Raw genomic sequence first — 17931 nt, 5'->3', positions numbered from 1 at the left:
CCTTTCTTTTACCCCAGACTAATTTCCTCGCTCTGTTAATGCCTTTCCACCATTTTAAGTGCTAGTAAGAACTTTGCAGAATTCCTTGTTTTGGACCATTGCCAAAGTGGCCACTGTTGATGATTTGACATGGTAGTTTGAATTAATCAGAATTCTTGACAATCCTCTTTCTAATTTTTTTTTTCGAGATAGGCTACAGAATATACAAATAATACCTTTTTACTCAAGTTGGACAAAGGAATGTGTGCTGTCAGCTGGGTTAGACCAAGTCCACAGGACCAAGAAGTGTGTCAAAACCCTTCCTTTGTATATATTTCCTTCAAATTCATCTTCTCACCTTTACTTAAATAAATGTAATATGCAATAAAATCTTGAAAATTCATCAATTATTACATACAGAACAAATTAATTTGTTATTTTTTTTGTGTTTCTTATTTGAAAACAATTTTTTTCACTCACTAAAGTTGCCATTATTAGAAATATGTTCAATACACATTTGCCTTCAATTTTCACCTAAAGTAGGCAAAATAAGTTTTTAAGTCCTACGACAGCTTGAAAGAAATGTAGCTTTGGAGAAGACTTATTGACAGGATAACATTCTCAAGCTTGAAACTACAGGGGTAGATCATAAATGAATACACAAGGATGTTCATCCTCTCAACCCATCATTTTATGCCGCACAACCTTTCACTGTCGCCTCGTTTGCCTCACTGAGTTTGTTTTGAGAGTCTGAAGTTTATATGGAATAAAAGAATATTACAATCATGAGCAATAAGGATGATTGAGAAAGATCAGATTGAGGCATACAGAACATGATTGTGAAAAAAATGCAACTCCTTATGTGTCATTGTCTTTAGCAGTTATACATTCTGCACTAGAGAGAATCCAGCTTCTGCTTTTCTTTTTCTCCCCCTGTTTTTTTATTAGTAACTTTTAATATTACAGGAGGAACAATTAACCACAGGAATATATACAAGGAAGGGCTAAGTGTGTGACTATATGTAAAAATCAGCAAACTAGATAACTAGCTGGTTATCTAGTAGTGACAGCACTTACTCTTATTTTCATAGCATTTTTCATGTGTATATTTATAATATGTATATATTTTATATAAACTTCTCAACACATATACAAATTTTTTTAAATCTAAAATAGTGATTACTGCAGTCTAATTTAAAATGGTAGAATTGTTTAGTTTTGAAAAGACCTCATCAAGTTCAGCCATTAACCCAGTGCTGCCACATCCAGCACTAAACTATGTCCCAAGGAGCAACATCTACACGTCTTTTAAATGTCTCCAAAAATAGCAACACAGCCACTGTCTTTGGCACCCTGTTCTGATGCCTGACACGCTTTAGAAGATACCTCCTGGATATAGTGTTTTAAAATAATAAATTCTCATGAAAAAAGCTATACCCTAAAACTGAAAGTAAGAATGCAGTCTCTCTCATAATCTTGGACTTGATAGTTTTTTGAATTGTGGTATATTTTACTGTTTCATAATATATCATATTTCCAGTAAGTCAAACTGCAAGGTCCCACTGCAACCTGAACCCAAGAATGATGATCTATGAGGCAGCACAGACAAATATGCTTCCTCCAGGTAAGAACCAGTGGGAACCTCTAGAAAAAATTACTTACCCAGTATAGCAGAATATCTTGCTACAGAACATTAAACATACTGGACATACTTAAATCCATAGGACCTGGTATACCCACACAAGTTCCAAAGGAGCTGGCTGATGTCATTGTGAGGCAAATTTCAATCATGCTAGGAAGATCATGGTGATCATGGGAGCTTCCTGAGGATTAGAAGAAATCAAAAGTCACATTTCTTTAAGAAGGAGGATTTTGAGAATTACAGAGTAGTCAGCCTCACCTCAGTCCTTGGAAAAATAGTGTTGCATACAATTCCTGAAGCCATTTCCAGACACACTAAGTATAAGGTGGTTTGGAATAAACAGAATGTATTTGCATAGGAGATATCATGCCTCACAAACTTGATAGCATTCTATGATGAAGTGACTAGCTAAGTGGATGACAGAAGAGCAACACCCTCAAGTTTGCAGAGGATGAGAAACTAGGAGGAGTTGCTGATATGCCAGATGGTTGGGCTGCCATTCAGCAAGACCTCAACAGGCTGGAGAAATGGACCAACAGGAACAGAAAGTTCAACAAAGAGAAATGCGAAGTCCTGCCTCTAGATTTTGTGCCCTGGTACATGCTAGGGGTCAACCAGCTGGAATGCAGCTCTGCAAAAAAGGACTTGGGGACTCTGGTGAATAAGAAATTGAACATGAGCCAGCAATGTACCCTCATGGCAAAGAGCAGCAATTGTATCCTATGCTGCATTAGGAATAGTGTTACCTGCATGTTGAGAGGTGACCTTTACCTCTACAGAGCCCTGGTGGGAAACATCTGGTCTGCTGGGTCAGTTCCTGGTAATTCCATCACAAGAATCACAGAATCACTAGGTTGGAAGAGATTTTCAAGATCATTGAGTCCAACCTACACCCTAACACCTCAACTAAACCGTGGCACAGAGTGCCACATCCAATCTTTTTTTAAACACATCCTGGGATGGTGGCTCCACCACCTCCCCAGGCAGACCCCAGTATTTATCACTCTTTCAGTAAAAAACTTTTTTCTAATAGCCAACCTATATTTCCCTTGGCACAGCTTAAGACTGTCCTCTCGTTCCAGCTTGTGTCAGCTCCTGCCTGGAGAAAGAGACCAACCCTCACCTGACTACAACCTTCTTTCAGGAAGCTGTAGAGAGTGATAAGGTCACCTCTGAGTCTCCTTTTCTCCCAGCTCCCTCAGTCGTTCCTCATGGGGCTTGTGTTCCAAGCCCCTCACCAGCCTCACTGCCCTCCTCTGAATGCACTCAAGCGTCTCAATGTCCTTCCCAAACTGAGGGGCCCAGAACTGGACACAGCACTCACGGAGCGGCCTCACCAGTGCTGAGTACAGGGGAAGAGTGACCTCCCTGCTCCTGCTGGCCACTCTATTCCTGATACAGGCAGGATTCAGATCTTGGACTTATTAAACATCATCTTATTGGACTCTGCCCATCCATCCTGGAATGGTTATTCTAGGGTTCTCTGCAGAGCCCTCCTACCCTCCAACAGAATGACACACACTCCCAGCTTAGTGTCATCTGCAAATTTACTAATAAAAGACTCAATTCCCTCATTCATGTCATCAATAAAAATATTGAACAGAACTGGCCCCCTACACAGACCCCTGAGGGACACCATTGGTGACTGGCTGCCAGCTGGATGCAGCACTGTTCACCACCACTCTCTGGCAATCCAGGCAGTTCTTAACCCAGCAAAGAGTGTTCCTGTCCAAGCCAAGGGCTGCCAGCTCTTCCAGGAGTGTGGGAGACAGTGTCAAAGGCCTTGCTGAAGTTTAAACAGACAACATCCACAGCCTTTTCCACATCCACCAGGTGGGTTACCTGGTCATAAAAGGAGATCAGGTTGGTCAGACACAACCTAAACCCATGCTAGCTGGGTCTGATACCCTGGCCATCCTGTAAGTGCTGCATGATGGCACTCAGTATAAACTGCTGCAGGTACTGAGGTCAGACTGACTGGACTATAATTACCAGGATCCTCCTTCCCACCCTTTTTGTGAATGGGCATTACATTGGCCAGCTTTCAGTCATCTGGAATCTCACCAGTGAGCCAGGACTGTTGGAAAATGATGGAGAGTGGCTTTGCAAGCTCATCTGCCAGCTCCCTCATCGCCCTGGGATGGATCCTGGGCCCATAGATGTATGAACATCCAAGCTGCTCATCAGTTCTCTGACTGCCTCTCCTGGATAGCAGGGGGACCATTCTTCTCCCTGACACCATCTATCAACCCAGGAGGACAGTTGTCCTGAGGCCAAGCCATCTTCCTGCTAAAGACTGAGGCAAAGAAGGCATTAAGCACCTCTGCCTTTTCCTCATCTGCAGTTACTAAGTTTCCTCCCAAAACCAATAGAGAGCAAAGGCTGGTCTTACCCTCCCTTTTGACATTAATGTATTTGTTAAAAGAAATAATTATTATCCTTTACAAAAGTTGCCAAATTAAGTTTGAACTGAGCTTTGTCCTCTCTAATTTTTTCCTACATGGAAAAGAAAGAAGGAAAAATACAGACTTACTGAGGCTCATCCAGCAATAGGCCAAGAAGGTGATTAAGGCACTCTCTCATCTTTATGAGGAGAGGCTGAGAGAGACGAATGCTCAATGTCTCATTAGTGTGTATAAGTACCTTAAGAGAGAGCAAAAAGTAAATTAGGCCAATGATATCTGCTGGAAGGACAAGAGGCAATGGACACAAATTGCAATACAGGAAATTTCATTCAAATATAAAAACCTACCTTTTTACTGTGAGGATATCAAACATTGAAGCAAGTTTTGCAGAGAGGCTGTGAAGTTTCCATCCTTAGAGATACTCAACTCCCAGCTTGACGTGGCCCTTAGCAATTGGCTCTAGATGACCAACCTTTGAGCAAAGGAGTTGGACTGGACAAACTCCAGAGATGCTTTTCAACCTCAGCCTGTTTCCTTTGGCTGGAAATTACTGAATTTTTCCTTATTACAATTTAAGATTCATTACAGTGAAAATTCAATAGACACAAGACCAGCTGAGAATGGGTAAAGAATATCAAGTTTATAACTCCTTAGCTGCTCTGTCTTCAAGAGCAGATAGCAATGCAGTTGTAATGCTACTACCACTATTGTTGTTATTGTTGTTGTTATTATTATTATTGTCATTAATATCATCTTAATTGCTTCTGAGATTCTATAACTTCACTTCAGTCTCACCAACTGCCTAGAACAAATGCTGTCTATTTTGGGATAAAAATAGCATTCCATTGTGCATATCCTATACTTGTAATGAAAAGACATGGCATTGAGTACTGAAACCCATGTATATAGGAATAACATGGTGGGTGTTTTCCCAGAGTGATGTTAGAGGAAAAGATCTTTCACAGCACTGTGTTTTGAAGGCTCAGCTTACAAACCTGTTTGTGCTTGGCAAGTATCTTCGGCTGAAATTGCGTTATTACCTTGCAAGAGGCACAATGCCACTCCAGCAGATGGGCATCAACATGCCAGAGAAACATTACATGCATTGAGTTGGAGTATTAGGGCCTGGATATGTCTCACTGTATGACTGCCCATAAATATGGGCATCCTGGTTGAAGGGAGCCTGTAATTGCAACTTCAGCCTAGTTTGGCATTACTTTTGATGTTCTCAAAATACTTCTGATATTACGTAAGAATACAGCTTGCTTTGTTTGTTTGTCTGTTTTCTTGGAAAATAAGGGCTGTGATTAGCAAGGGTACATGGGTGAGAGAGAATATATTACAGCCATCCACTCTTCCAGTATTCCCTTGGGAAGTATACAGGGATGTACACAAGTGCAGCTGCAGCCAGGGTGTATTTTCTTATTTAATATAATAGCTCAACTGAGTGTAGAAGGCAGATTCATGACCTTTCATGCAGCAGAAGTGTGCATATACTGCAATTTATTCTGAATAAAATTGCTAATGTTTCAAGGTGCTAGAAGAGTCTTTACTTTTCCCTTGCAATTTTATTGACATTTTTCTCCTAGTTTTCATTTGTGCTATAGTCTAAATTTTACACTAAATCATTTAAGTTTGCTCTGGAGAGGGTGCAATGCTGCTCCCAGGCACACTGCCATGATTGAATCCACAAGTGAACACTTTGTATGTTCTAAAAAACCTTATATCCTAGTACAGAATGTGAAACAGAGCTCTCAGCCAGTGCACTGCAGTTAAATGCATCTGCCTGGGGGTATGAAATCAAAATAGAATAGATATTTGTATTAGGATGCAACTATGGATAAAATCAGGAAATAGATACAGCTCTCTGCTTTGAAACATAACAGATACATTTTTTCCAGCAGTTTTCTGTGGTCATGGGTAGGGAATATGTATATGCAGAAAATTTAATGTTTCTTCAAATTATATGCTCATATTCCAGAAGCAACTAATGTGCTGGATCTTGACAAAACTTACTGGATATAAGTTTGTATCACATAAATGGATTTTCCAAAGATTCTTAACTTTTTAGTTTTCATAAAAGGTTTGAAGTAAATACTTAGGATTGATCTTTGCTTGTTTTGAATTTCACAGAACAGGGAATTCAGCCTCAATGAATATGCAACATAATGCACAGCTTGCCAATGTCCCTGGGATTATGATTTAGGTACAAAAACTTACACAAAGTTACATGAATATTGTAGTCAGAAGTTGGTTTAAATGAGCTTGACATGACAAATCAATTTAATGTCGCATTTGACATATTAGTTGTCTTTTTACCATTAAGTGTTCCCTCAGGAAATACCAGCAACAAGAAAAGAGGTGTAGAGGTGCCCAATTCAGTTGCACGGTGTTGAGTTCAAGTTTTATGGTACCTGATGTGTGAGACAAAAATAAATTTTCATAAGTCATGAGGTGCTCATTATGAGCAAGTAACATGTTTCTGTGACACAGTAAACAGATGCTATCAAAAACTGTAAGATTAATTAATGATGCTCTGCACAAGCTTCAAAATGATTCACATAATTGGTCGCAGTTGCTATTCACTATACCATATTTCATATTTCCAGCCTAAGAACCATTCACACAACATTGACCAAAAAAAGCATCATTTTACTATGAACCAGCACTCCAGAACAGATATACGGATTTTGTGGCAAAGATCATAATCACATAACATCAGGTACAAGGTCTTGTGGTCATACATTATCTTTGTGTAAGCTTAATACCTATCAATCTGGAAGAAAGTGCATGGAATGTAACTTTCTTGAGTGAAAGATGTCACTGGCCATCCAACAGAAACTAGACCCAATAGTACAATACCTCTGGAGTTCAACTGCAGAAAATTCCTTGAGAAACTTAGAGTGGCTGTGCTGCATGGGAGCAGCCAAAGCCTATGAACCTTCTAAGGATGACAGTAGTTAAACAGAATATGAAACTTTACCCACTTAGCCGACCACTACATAGAGAAGCATATCAACTCCTAGAAAGAAGGACATTTCTCTTCATTAAAATTTAAAATGGTTTATCAATTGCTTTTTGTACTTCTACAGAGTAAAATTAAGACCTTGTTGGGAACATCATGATTAGGACAGAAAATTATTTTCTAACTCTAGGTAATTGTAAGGCCATGATAGCTCAATAAAAGTGTAATTCAAAGTAACTCACGTATTTTGCTAAAAAAACTTTTATCAGAAGCTCTTAGTCTGTTCTGTGATTTGTTAAGTGTTTCTCACATTGACAACAAGAAATGGAACTAAGCAGAAAACTGGTGACACAAGTGAGTTAGTTGCACTAAAACACCCTTTAAAGTTCCTCCTTGAGCACCATGCCAATGGGCCACCAAATGCATCACAGATATCTCAATCAATCATTCACTCTCATCAACTAACTCACAAAAATATCCTAAGGCAATTTAGATGTGAAGTGACCTCAGGAGGACTGTAGCCCAACTCCCAGCTCAAGCAAGGTAAGCGTTAAGATTCAGGCTAGGTTGCTCAGCATGTTTGACCAATTCATCATGTTGGGCTAAATTTGAAAGTCTTCACCCAGTTCTTAGGCAAACTACTGACATAAAGGATTGAGAAATTGTCCAATTTCCTAGATGCCATTTTTTTGGCACATTTTTATTTCCATTTGTCTTTGGTTTAAAGCCTCTGGTTATATTAACTAGCTCTACATACACACAAAAGGCCTGTAGAACAACCTCAAGTAAAAACTCAAGAAGTACCAAACAACATTTTAAATCCTGTGACTGGATTTGTTCTGTTAAATACATGGTGGACAAACACAGATTCAGTATCACCATTTCCCTGGAACTAATGCCTCATCAAATCATAATTTCATAATTTGAAAGTATGAGAAGTACAAGCTATGATGACCAATCATACAACATAGAGGACAGGAAAGCTGCTTTAGGAAGATTTGAATAGGTTTAGGGAATTCAGCATTAATTTTACCAAGATGAGGAAAGGAGGAAGGCTGTGAGGAAACCTTCTGAAAACACCAGAAAATATTTTCTGATGGCTGATGAGAAGAAGAAAGCAAAAGCAGTATCATTGTGGATGATGTGAGCCCTGTGCTGGAGCTCCATGTTGGGGTGGAACAGGACATTCATTATTGGAGAATGCTAGAATACATCCAAGGAGAAGTTGTATGTATACATAAACATTAAGCCATTAACATGGCTCCGTGTTAATGTCTGAAAAATCCCAATGGCAGGACAGCTTGTGAAAAATAACTTCATATATCCTACTTGCCTCCACTCATTTAAAAGTTGAATTGGTTTGTGATTGCTGTGAAGAGTTTGAAATCAGATTGCTCAGATGTAACCCCAGAACTTTGTTTCTTACAGAAACAAATAGTATCATATTGTGCAAATGCAGTTTGCCTGAATTTTGACTGCTCTGTCATGACAGCATTCCATACTATCAGTTATTAGTTTAAAATCTGCCAGAGAGGTACCAACAGATGCTTAGGAATAGCTGACAAGGTACATGGCTTCTGCTGGATATAAATGCTTTCTATCAGTGAAGATAAACAATGAGCTGAGAAAAAAAAACAACAGCTGAATGTGATGATTTCCTTGATAGCTTCAAATAAACCAAATTTTTCCCCAGAAAATTCACAAAAGAAACATGGCACCCCAACAACTTAGAGGCTTTATATTTCTGTCAGCCTGACAAGTCATATTACCATCCAGGATATGCAGCAACCCAACTATGGATCAAAAGGAAATTAAAATGCAGGTTTTTTTCCTAATTAACCACTATCCTTTGAGACATCTGAATCTGATACTTTGTTGAGATATTTGTAGTTTCCAGCAACAGAGAATACTTCTTGAGTGGCTCTATTCCTTTTCTCTGTGAAAACTCACAAGATAATGATGAGTCATTGCTCCTTGGAACAGAGAAGATACCACAGGGACCCAAGTTACTCCCCTTGTTTAGCATGTGAGAAAAAAACTAGATGTTTAGAGATGAGACATGGTTTGCAATATATTCACCTGAGAAATCACTTCTCTTCTTGTGTCAAACTGCCAGCTTTGGATCAGAGACTGTGTTGGAGCTCGTTGAATATGAAAGAATGGCTTAGCCAGCAGGGTTTTGTCTGTAAGAGGAACTTGGCTTGGGAATTTAGTCTGCCAGGTCCATCAAATCCCCATTGCTTTTGGGAAGAGAAACAGTTTCTGAAATGAAGAGGCTTCATTGTTTGCTCTGGAGGAGTTTCTTACCTCTTTTCTACTCTCTCAAGAATCTTTATATACATATTTGGAGACATTTCATCAGGGAACCGAAATCTTCAGATGAGCATAAAGCTATACTGTATAAAATATATATTTTAAATCAACGGGTTTATTTCAAAAATAAAAGGTGCATAATAATTTTGGTGCATAATATGAAATTTCTATTTTAATAATGATTTTAATAATGTGAATTGTGTAGATGTCGGTGACCAAATATAATGACAATTCAGTTTTGTTTCTGGGATCACTGATACATGTAGTAATTTGGTTCTCTGAATGACAATGGACACAACTCTTCTAAAAGATATATTTGGAGTCCTCAGATAAACAGAGAATTGTTCCAGACTGACAGCACCAGGAATAACAGCATCTTACTCACTGTGTAGACTGAAAAAATTACCAATTCCTCCTCAAGGAAGGAAAGTGGGAAGTAGGCCTATTTTGTGGGGTTATTTTCTGATTTTTGTAGAAAGGGGTTTGTAGGTTGTTACAAGTGATACAGTTTGGCACATTCTTTTTTGCTTTAGTCCCCTTCAGAAGACTGGTACTCTCTCCACTCACAGGGCAACTCTGGAGTCCTTCTTGAGACCCGGTGTCTGCAGTCAGAAAGGTGCATCTCATCTCCACAACCAAGCAGGTATATCTGATAACTTGAAATCTTACAGCCAGTCCCTGAAAAAAAACTCCCTTCTACTGCACACTCCAAATCTCCAAGAGGGCTTGGTCATGTTGTACACCAAGTTACAGCGCTGCTCTGCTGTACTGCTTCTCAAGGTTCACCTCAGGGGCAGTTTTGCTTTTTCAATAACTAGGCTATGGCACAGGCCCCAGCAAAGCAGGAAATGCAGTTGGATTTTTTTCCTGCCATCTGAGTTATTGTTTATTTTTCTAGATACAACTTACTTTTATACAAGATTTGTGAGGGAAGGAAAATTTTTTGTTTCTTGTTGAAAATGAACTCCAAAATGCCCAAATGCCAGAATAGTATTTCTTTGCTTGTGCTTATTTTCATGTTCCAGTTTCCCTTTGCATTGCCGTTGAAGCAATGACATTAAACCCTTGCTCCATGGACTAGTTCTTAAAATAGGACTATCCTAAAATACAAAAAAAGAGAAGTTTTTCTTTCCCTTGAGTGAACAGGAGAGGGATATTCTGGTGAATATACCCTCTCTCTGTCCTGAAGTATAAACCTTTACATTCTGCATAGAATCTAATGAGAAGTTCTAATCTCTGTCTTAGTGTTAGCAGGAAACAGAATTATTATCTTTAACATAACCATTCTTTTGAAAGAATGATGAATGAAAGTTACAATGTTTTTTCTGCATGAGGAGATAATAGAACTCTTTGAAATTAGTATAGCAATATTATATAAGTAAAAAATTAAGAAAGTTTAATTCTTGAAAATTTCTACTTCTCTATAGCTAAGTGTAAAATAACAACCAAAAACCAAGCAAACAAACTTACCAGCAGCAAGAGTCATCCTTAAGGTCACAAACCTAACTAAAATCATGACCAATTTATGTCTTCAAAGAAAATACCTTATCTAGTACACTAAGCTACCTGTATATAACACCAGGGGATTTTACTGCATTAAGCTCTAGACGGAAATTAAATTCCTATACTCCCCTATTATCCTCTAGTCTCTGTTGGGTCTACATAATTTGAGCTTCATTGCCCAATTTGCATTCACTGTCACTTGAAAATTCTATAACGGAAGACTGGTCTGACAGTATTTGGGCCTGCTTTTCTTCATCTTTGGTTAAATTAATTCATAATTCTGTGATTTGCACCCTTCATTTAGAATGTTTCAGTATGTTACCTATCTGAGAACAGCAGCTTAAATGAAAAAGGAAAAGTAATTAATTAACATAAACACATATAAATCTTCAGAGACATCTATTTACAAAAAAATGCTGTAATTTTTGTGAACCTAATAAAGCAGGAGATTCTGCACCAAACAGCAACAGCTGTCATAGAACTTACCATTTTCTGAAATATATCATGCTAATCTCACCAGTTACAAGTACATCACTAGGTACTGCTTCAGATGTAGCCAGAACTAGCCAGACACAAGGTCATGTAAGTGATTTCAATTAGGAGAGGAATCTGGCGAGGGAAGCACATATCTCTGATGTTAAGATGTTTATATATAAGGGAGCAGAAAATCTTGCCCCTTGTTAGAAGTGAAGTAGCACACAGTTAGAATGAAGTGAGAGTGCACAGAGAGGCAATGTTACACACAGTAGGACAAAGCAAATGTGCACTCTGGCTTATCTCACACTAACTTTTTTGTGTACCCATGGCCTCAGTGGCACCTTGAAACCAATGGTATCAAGTATCTTAAAGTCAGGTACTTGAATTACATGCTGTAGTAACATGAATAAAAAAGCTCATTTAGACTGCAGTGTCATGACTATAAGAGTGAAGTAAACAAAAGCTTTCACATCTTTGCTGTGTAACAACAGACTGGTGGTTTGAAAATTAGAATTTGGAAGGGTTTTTTTCCTTTAAAAATATTGAAAAGGAAATACAAAACTGAATTTTTAATGTGAAGCCTTTATATTCTACTTTCCTGCCACTCCTTGGGAGTTTTATGTTTCTCAAAAAAGGCCTCCTAGAAACGAAGAAAATTGTATTCTCATGAACTGTTTTGAATATGATTTTTCTTTCAGCGCTTTCTATGACCTTAAAATACAAGTTTCTGGCAATATTTATCAAAACACATTAAAAATTACACATTAGAAATGAAGGTTTTGTCTTTTGAGTGTTCCATTTCAGAGAATGGCCAGAGGCATGGGATCAGGCCTTCTCTGTCATGCATGATGCCACCAGCCATACTGCTTTGCTGACATGTTATGCATTCCAGTCTGATCCCAGCACAGAAGACAAACTAGAATTCTCAACATCAATACAGAACCCTGGACTTCCTAACTGAGAGTAGGTAGTTGAGGCAAGAAAGAAATAAAAAAGTCTTTTGTCAGCCTCTGTAGGAAAAAAAAAAATAATATTACATAGCAGCATTTTAAAGTCAAATTTGGCACCACTACCCACAGGTCTCTCTTTACAGAAACTAGGATTGATCAAAAACCTCATACTAGTAAAAAAATTGCTACTCACTTATCCTGTATTGTAATTACAGAAAATATCTGACAGTGGAAACCCCAACAATCTACCAGCAGCATGGAATGTCTGATAGGCTACTAAGTTTGGCTGACTCTGGTACTTTGCTGCTACGAATATAGCTGCTATGGAAGGAATGTTTAGTGCTGTCTGTCTTCTAAAGGGGTCAGGATTTCAAAATATCTCAAATAGTACTGATGGCTTAATGTCTGCAAATAGTACTACATTTAACATTTTCTAAGCACAGTGAATATTGTTGTTCAAAAATATTATTAAGAAATTGCATTAAAATATTTTTATAAAAAAATAGAGAATCTACTTAAATTTTCATTAAAAGAAACAATACATAATAAATTTATTTTACAATGTAATAGGTAATAAGAATGCAATGAAAGACATATTTAGAGCTTTAACAAATGGAATTTCAGTTCATATTTTCATTCTTCAGAAAGACATCTTTTAAATGAGACCAACTCTATTGTTCTCCAAAGCAATGACAATATTTTCACTTACTGTCCACCAGAACATCATTACACTGCACTGACTTCTTTTCCTCCCTCAAACAAAAAAAAGCCTCAAGAGTAGGAGCTTTCCATTTCAGTTGTCTTCAAGTTTATTAATGCAGTATTTGGCTCTAACAAAGATCAAACATTAGCAATGGTTTAAAAACTGAGCCAGTTGTGGGCTAAAAGTTTGTGAAAGCATGATCCACTAGAGGACAACTAAAGATAAAAGTATTCTATCCCCATTATGATCTTCTCTGACAACTATTTATATGCTTCAACCCCTTAATTAGCATCTTGCTAGTTCTCAAATTACAGGCTCCAAGAGAGGACTGTAGGATGGATGTTCCCCAAGGTTCAGGGATACCTTAATCCTATGCAAAAATGTCGCACGACAGAGAGGCCAAAGGTGCTGTAAAACACAACTGGAAAGAGGATTGATGACTACATTATGCTGCTTTATGCTGGCTGGACATAGCTGTTTAGAATATGGTCTCCAAGCCAGTGCTAGGAAGCCAGATTGCGTGCTTGCAAAGAGCATTTCAATCTATGAAATTCTTTGCTATCTGAATGACAAAAAAATTGAGTGCTGATCCTCAATTTTTTGAATGACATGCCCTGGCTAATCCAGGAGATATTAATATCTGACTAGAAACATGCAAAATTCAACTGAACTGAGTATTTTATAATATCCCTCATGCTTTATACCAGTTAGTCCCCAAAATTATGGCTGTTATTTTCACTTGCAACCTTCCATTAGTTATGAAAAGGAGTTTTGATACATGAAGAGTCAGTCAAGGTATTTTTTACTTCATAAACAATAAACAAGTCCACACTTTTAGAATGTCAATTTAATACCAAGGTGGACAAAGAATCAACTTTTTGCAATGAATAGACTTGCAATTTTACAATTAGTACTTGAAAATGAGCCAAAAAGGTCACATTCCGACCATAGAGATTACTCAGGCTGGAATACAAAGCATCATGCACAAACAATTTGATCAGCATAGCCCTGACAATTGTTTCTGGTTGTCTTAAAATTCATCCCTTTGTGTCCTAATCTGCAGTAAAAAGGGCAGTCTGTCCTGCTGGCACACATACTTTTCATGATTTTTAAAAAGAACTTTCACAGCTGACTTGACGTTTGTATTCCACATGCCAGCAATGTCTTCACTAAGCATGTGAGTAGAGTAACAATACATATACAATGCAGTATGTCACTTAGTAATATATCATGGTGCAAAAGAAGATTAATGACATCATCCAGGTAAGGGACAGGATTTGCCTAATATGAGAAATGCAATCATTTAAAAACACAGAAAGAAGAGTGATGATGGAATCTGGGCAGAAGGCATGTAAAGGACAAGAAGCCCATTACAGATGTCCCTGTTTAGGAATATGTTGCACTGATTTGGATTCCTAGCTCTACAGGAGAAAAACAGTAGCAGAAAACTGGTGACTTGCCAGACACATGCTGCAGAAGATGTCTTTCTATTCTTTATCAAAATTTAGGAGTCTCTGTAATTTTACTGATCACATCATAAACAAATTAGAAGTAATATTGTAATAACTGACAGACTTCCCCATAGCCAGGCTATGCTTACAAATTTTTGCTTATTTTTATTACCATATAGTCTAAGAGTGTTTGTTACAGAGCACAATTTCATTGTGATAAGGATTGCACAAACCCAGATCAAAAAGATGACTCCTGACTAAATGCCCTTCAGTCTGAGGACTAAAGAAGAAGCATTGTAAGGGTACAGACTTATGGAAAATTATGACATGACAATTTTCATCAGCAGCATCACTGACATCAGTTCATTTAGTGACCCAAAGATCTACTTTTTGCAGGCTCCTTTGCAACGGAAAGTTTTAAAGCAGACTTTTGAAGTCTTAAAGACAGCTTTTCAAATGTGCATGGGATTTCCTTTCTATAGCATGGGACAGGGTAACAGTATATTTAAAAAACATGTCGAGTAAAACCTGCAAGCTGAGAGCATTGGGGGATTTTTTTCACAACACAGAACCAGAGGCAAACATCCAAGCAGAGGAAAGTATCCAAGTAGAAGGGAAGTGAAATAGTTTAGATTAGCAAAGGAAAAAGAAAGAAGCAAAGAATGGTCTGGACACGGATGCAATCAGGAGTCCAGGTTAGATCAGCACTGCCATTATTTCCACTGCTATTCTCCATGTTTATTGTTAAATAAATTGTGATTCATGTTTCTTAACCACTATCAAAGTAGAGTAAACTGCCTATGCTTAAACTCAAAATGTTTATTGTACAATGCCACTGAATCTATCAGCATACATGCAAAAATGAACTACACCTGGCCAAACACAGCAACTTAATGAGTGCCACATAAAGTTAGAATATGGAACACCATTGTATCATCCAGCCTGGAATATACTTTCAAATATCAAGTACATGTATACTTGCAAATAAAACCCCTCCAAAACTGAAGTAAATAGTAATTTCTAGCGAAAAAGCTGCCAGGTTAAATATTTTATTAAGAATGGGGACCAGGGAAATAAACTAAACTAATAAAAGAATATGAAATAGATTTCCTAGCATCCTAAAAAGATACCCATCCCCTTCACTTTACCATCATGGCCTGCTTCAGAAGGGCCATTTGCTTATGAAATTCAGTTAGTGTTTACAACATGACACCAGCTGAAATGTAAAACCATGATCAAAGTACAATAAAGTCCATTGAAATCACAGTTTGTACACAACTATTCAGTCTTCAACAGAAGAATTTTCTCTTTCCCTCTCTCATACACATACATTTTGCCTTCAACTGCACCTAGAATAAGTACATTTTCCAGGGCTATTTGACTCACAACTTAGCCAGCTGATAGGTCTTATTTTCTTGGAAAGCATGTTTTCTGGGCACTGACAAGCACAATTTTTTCTGAGTGCAGGGCCCAGCAATGGTGGGGGGGGGGGGAAATCAAATTTTTCTACTTATTAAAATAAATGTCCTTGATGCTTTGTGCAGACAAAAATACTCTCCCCTTAACCCCCAAGTCCATTAACTTTAGGAGAGCAGTTCTGCAGTTGCTGGTCTTCTATGATGCCCTTTTCACAGCAACATGATAAGCTCTCTATACACAGTGAGCTGTTCTTTGTAGCTTAATGTAGGATATATGGTAACTTCTTACCTTCTTAACCCTCTGGGATTCCCAGGATTTGTATACTGTGTGTTTTCCTTATCTGTTTTTCTAAGAGTTCCACCTAGAATTTAAGAATTTATAAATTTATTATCTTTCTCAGGCTTAGTCAATAGATAAGAATTGCACTTTAACTTTCCTTCAGTTTTTTTTTTTTATTGTCAAGATAGTTCAAGTTACTTGTTGCTCCAGGCTGTCTGTTAATTTGTTCATTCTTCCAGTGTTGGCATGCTTTACATATCCATGGGCATAAATCAGAGTGTTCCTGGTAACAGGAAGCATTTTAATTTAATCCATAGAGTCTGAATTAAGGCAGGCAGCAGAGCCATGGCTTTACAGAAAACACAGCCACACTGCCTGCATGTGTGAAAAAGGCCTGAAAACTTTAAAGACAACTTTCAAATTCTTATCCTAGTCTGTTCTAGTATTAATGCAAACATTACATCAATATCAATTTTTGGGAGATGCTCTTTTCATTCTTACCTAACTAGGAATAGAAAATGGATACTCCTAAAAGCTTTATAAAGTACTGCTATGGTTTTCACTAACAACAATCTAGAAATACCAAGTTCAATACTGAAGAGAGGCGGTCATTTCACAACATTTTTTCTTGAATGATTCCTCTTTAGAGTTGGGCTGCCTATCTTTGCAAACCTCTCAATTCCTTCATTTACCCTCTCCCTTTAAACTCCTTCCTTTCTTCTGCTGAATATTTCTGTGAAATCTTGCCAATGCTTTGGGGTCCTATATACCAATGCTCAGGATTGTACCATTATTCATTTTACTACTTCTTCATAAGTATAAACATTAAAAGCATACAAGCATATGAGAGACTAGCTAGACACTGTGTCATAGTGTCACATTCCCATTTCTAGTAAAAATGCAGAATACATGGTTGTATTCTGTTATTTGACATCAATTTGTCTGAAGGCACTTGCCTGCAATTTCAACATTCTCAAGTTAGGACATATCTATCCATAACATAACCAGTTCACTCAAGGAAAGCCACATTAAAATGCTCCTTAGATTAATCTGTACAGACTGTTTTCCATATGTTCCTTAAATATGACAGTAGGATTGAATTCAAAATGTCAACACATTTCACATTAATGAAGTTTAAAAAAAGCTTATTCTAGTATATTTGGATTTGGTTGAACTGAAACTGATTGAGAAATTAGAAATGTGTTGGTGAAAAAATGACCTTGCGGGAGGGTACTTCAGGGGAAAATCTGCATCAGAATGCTTGTAGCACTGACCAGAAGTGAAGGACTCTTGGTGGTGAAGATGAGTGAATGAATGATTGAATGAAACCTCCCCCTGCTCCATCAACAGCACTAGGTTGTATTGGACACTGCTCCTCTACTTTTTCTTTCCCCTTTCTTTCCTTGGTAAATCACACAGGCACCTGTGGTAATTTTTGAGCTCCTTCTTAGAGTTACTACTACTGGAGCCTTCACTGCAATATGGAAGCCAACACAGGCCTGGGTGTAATTCTGGTTCTTTGTTGATATCTTATTATTCTTGCAATACATCTCCCAGTTTACTTGGAAATTTACATAACTGTGAAGAGGATGAATGTCTTGCATATATGAGTAGGGAATAGGATACCCTTGGGTAAATCTGGCAAAGAAATACATTAATATTTGTAAAAAAGCATTATAGTTGTGAGATACCTGATTATATGATAGAGTTGTTCTCTGCTAACAAGCAAGCAGGCACTGTGTAAAACATCTACAAGGCAATAAAATGCCAGACTCCCACATAAGAAGTCAGGCTGTGCTCCATTTACACATCAAGACTCTGTCCTGATAAACATGGCTGTGTGTA

General features: G+C 37.8%; 1 protein-coding gene across 3 annotated transcripts in view; it reads right to left on the bottom strand.

Moving 5' to 3' along the window:
• FIGN (fidgetin, microtubule severing factor) overlaps nucleotides 1-17931 on the bottom strand; it is a 369233-nt gene that overhangs the window by 108137 nt on the left and 243165 nt on the right. Inside the window, exons 2-4 of one of the 3 annotated variants that reach the window (XR_015288991.1) lie at nucleotides 16096-16168; nucleotides 4155-4264; nucleotides 1642-1802 (exon numbers count right to left, since the gene is read on the bottom strand). The gene's annotated coding sequence lies outside the window, so the exon portion shown is untranslated. Of the gene's footprint in view, nucleotides 1-1641; nucleotides 1803-2392; nucleotides 2439-4154; nucleotides 4265-16095; nucleotides 16169-17931 lie in introns of those variants that run through there. The other 2 variants (XM_086896844.1, XM_086896845.1) reach the window with 2 other exon arrangements.

The sequence above is a fragment of the Cyanistes caeruleus genome, chromosome 7 (genome assembly GCF_971803275.1).
Source record: "Cyanistes caeruleus chromosome 7, bCyaCae1.hap1.1, whole genome shotgun sequence".
In the NCBI taxonomy this organism is placed as follows: Eukaryota; Metazoa; Chordata; class Aves; order Passeriformes; family Paridae; genus Cyanistes; species Cyanistes caeruleus.
This window is presented reverse-complemented; position numbering and strand designations above follow the sequence as displayed.